The sequence below is a fragment of the Castor canadensis genome, chromosome 4 (genome assembly GCF_047511655.1).
Source record: "Castor canadensis chromosome 4, mCasCan1.hap1v2, whole genome shotgun sequence".
NCBI lineage: Eukaryota > Metazoa > Chordata > Mammalia > Rodentia > Castoridae > Castor > Castor canadensis.
Window position 1 is genome coordinate 45473556 of NC_133389.1, and position 3899 is coordinate 45477454.

The 3899-nt window shown below is 33.4% G+C and overlaps 1 non-coding gene across 1 annotated transcript; it reads left to right on the plus strand.

The window, feature by feature from the left end:
• Window positions 1-1118: 1118 nt before the first annotated feature.
• LOC141422857 (U6 spliceosomal RNA) lies at window positions 1119-1221 on the plus strand. The gene has a single exon (XR_012447570.1). It is a non-coding gene; the product is annotated as a U6 spliceosomal RNA (small nuclear RNA).
• Window positions 1222-3899: the final 2678 nt, after the last annotated feature.

The window sequence follows — 3899 nt, forward strand, 5'->3', positions numbered from 1 at the left end:
ATACATGACATTTTGTCCCAGTTAAGATATGTGTCCTAGATTGAAAGAGCCCACCCAACACAATGAGAGGAGGAAATGTGCAATAAATTACAACACTATGGCATTTAAGAATGGTAAAAAAAAAAAAAAATTACATACATTGAAAAAATAGGTGGCAAGATGCAGACACAGGAAAGTGACCAAAGCAGCACAACTCTCAAAAGCAACGCTGAGTGCCAGAAGACAAGAGAGCAATTCCCTGCAAGCTCTCCAGGGAAATTATTTTTACCTTAGGATTCTATTCACACCCAAACTATCAATCATGTATGAAGAAAGTATTCAGCTGTTTTCAAACATGCAAGAGCTCAAAAAATCATTCCCAACAAACTCTTTAGAGAATTAGTTGAAAGTGCAACTTTTTTGCTCTGGTAAAACAAATAAACAAAAAATGAGGATCCAGACAAAAAATGAATTGAATCCAGGAAAGCATTAAATGCAGTCAATCCTCTGGATGACTGCAGTTCAGGAAGGTCTCAAGAAATCAGTCTTTGGAAAGTTTGAGAATGTATGAAAACAGGAGAAGTAAATCAAGGGGAAAAATGACATTAGAAAATATTTGGACTGGTAAAACCAAAAAATTTCAAGATCAATGTTATAAACATTTATGACTTGAGTCTTTAATGAACATGTGTTAAATAATTCATATAGTGCAAATATTATTTATGTTGATGCTGTCTTTCTAGAAATTACAAATCCAGAGACAAGTACAGGAATATAGTGATAGGAAAGGGAATAGAGTACAAATATCAACACATTTAAAAGTGAAGGATAAAATATTTTTTGATGCAACAAAAATTAAAGATACATTGGACTGGGCATCAAGTTCACAACTGTAATCCCAGCTACTTAGGAGTTAGAGATAGGTTTGCAGTAGGAGGCTGGCCCAGACAAAAGCATGAGACCTTATCTGAAAAATAAACTAAAGCGAAAGGGCTGGGGTCATGACTCAAGTAGTAGACTGCTTGCCTAGCAAACACAAAGGTTAGAGTTCAAAACCCAGTAGAGCTAAAAAAAAAAAAAGTGTTCTACACTGTTATAAAAGGTTACCAACAAAGCTTATGAAATACAATGGTATATGCTTGCTTCAGCAGCACATATATTAAAATTAGAACAATACAGAGAAGATTGCCATGGCCCCTGTGCAAGAATAACAACGAAACTCCTAAAACATTCAGCATTAAACAAACAAAAACCCCATAAAATTCAATGGCATGACTTTTCTAGTAGTTTGACAGATGGCATGCAAAACGATTAAGTTGGAATTTCAGGTGAATAATGAATTTTTAGTTGAGTGGGCTCTCATCTGAGGATTCTGAATCAGTGGATTCAGCTAAGCAAGTAATTTCCAAATCAAAATATTCAAAACCATCACCATATCATTTTATACAAGGGATTGGGCATCAATAGATTTTGGCATTGGGGGACAATTTCCTGGGACCAATTCCCCAAGGAATGACATATAATACCCCACATAACATTTCAGACATAGTTTTAAAGATATGTTCTTTGTTAATAAGAAATTGTAACTGTATAGAGAACTCAGCATGTTTCTTTGTAAAAGTGGCAATTTTGTTTCATTGGGATGGAAGAAAAAAATGATTTTGGTATAATTTAGCTAAATCCTTATTTTTTAAAACAGGAATTAGGGATCAGATATAGTGGTACATGCCTGTAATCCCAGCTACTTGGGAGACTAGCTAGAGGATCATGGTTTAAGGCCAGTCTGGCCAAAAATTTAGTAAAATTTCATCTCAAGAAACAAATTGGGTATAGTAGAGCATGACTTTGATCCCAGCTATATGGTATGGGAGGCCTACGATCATAGGCCAAGGCTGGTCCTGTATGAAAATATGAGAACTTAGCCAAAAAATAATGAAAGCAAAAAAGGGCTGAGGATGTGGCTTAAATAGTAGAACGCTTGCCTATAAAAAGGGAAGACGTCCTGAGTTTGAACTCTGGTATCATCAAAAAGAAACCCACAAAAACCAGGAATTATATATATTATATATATTAACAACTGTGTGGAAGCATATGACTTTTGAGATATCAAAAGAAAAAATAGAAAGTTATTCATGCTGCCTCCAGAGACAAGATTAGATATAAAGAGCTATGTGTAATACTGTTGGCTTATCCATGTGCTGTGTTAGCTCAATAATATTACAGATCTTTAAGAGTTAAGTAATTAGTAGATAATAATTTTTGTTGAATATATTAAGCAAAACCAAGAGTACAGTGATGAATACTGAGGAATAATGATAGTAAAACTTGGAACAATTATAGATTGGAAACTAAGGTAGTTCCAAGAATCGTAAAATTACAAAATTATTTTTCCAGAGTACACTGGCTGGGACAAAAATAGCATGGATCATAGAATTAAATCAGTAAAGTAGATACCAAATTCAGACAAGCATAGATTTGGCACCAATAATAAAGTTTTTCCCTGAATAAACCTGGCAAACATCTATCATGGTTGTAGTAAGGATGAGATGTATAACTATAATTATATGTATTATTTGAAATTAGTATTTACTTGTCAGTATGCTGTTTGGGTTTAACCAGTCACCTTATAATCCTTATCTTCAAAGCCTTAGATGGGTATTCTCTCAGACATTTTTAGGCAAATCCCCTACTTCAGAGGATGTTGTCCATGTGTTTGTCTCTAGATGTGAAGGGCAGAAAAACCAGGCAACTTCTTTCACCAGAATTATGATAGAGTTATTCACAGGAGAAAAACATTAGGAAACTTCTTACTGGCTTTCTGAATACCCCAACACAAGATAATTTTCAAAAGTAAGGAGTCTACTACCCTTGTGTGTAATCCAACAAACTTGGAGTCTGAGACAAAAAGCTGAAAAACAATTACAGCAAAACCTCACTAAAGCTTAGAAATAGTTGAATGAATTTTCTGAGTACCAGCATAGCCATTCTCACAACAAAGTCCTAAATATCATTCTCTCTTTGGCAAGGTCTTCAGTCATATACCACAGCATTGATATGGAGTATGTGAAAGGCCATTGCTTGTAAAATAAGGAACATAGATTCATGGATACACTTTCTGCTTCTAGGACCTGATTGGATTAAAGATAGTCACAGACATTGACTGAAACTCAGGAAAGTTTAAAGAAAGGTAAGTGAGAGCTATGCTATAAGCTTATGTTTTCTTCTAATTTACAAATCAGCCCATTAAAGGTTGGGTTCTAATTCAAAATTCATGATATATATCCCTATGCCTGGAATATAGCAGTTAAGCTATTTGAAGAACTTGCTCTATGACAGAAGAGACAAAAATCATTCTACCTACTTACTTTACATTGATAGGACATCAAAGTCAAGATTATGTTTTGTATAGGATATCAGTGAGAAGCAAATAGAAAACTGAAAGAAGAGTACCAGAATAGAGCATATCTGAATACATTTCTTTTAAATTTTACAACACAAAACAAGTTCGACTCTCTTAAAATCCAGAGAATGTCTTCCCTTTGCATTTAGAAAAACTCTGAAATTTTCTTTTCTCTAAGTGAGAATTATGGCAGTATTAAATAAGACAATATTTTTTAAAAGGTGACTGTATGACCACTTAGTCAAAGCTTGAAAAGCTTTTTTAAAAATAAAATTAAGTATAGGCTTTCTATATTATTCAGCAATGCCATTCCCAGTTATTTATCAAAAGAAATGAAATCTGTTTTTCATAGAGAGCTGTATAGCAGTTTTACTTATAAGAAGTAAAAACTAGAAACAACTCAACTATCTCTTTTTTATGTTTTTCAAATTTTGTAGTATTTATTATATGTACAATATTATCTATGGTGCATATAAGATAAGTAGACAATATTCATTATACAATGACTTTTATTTCTGAA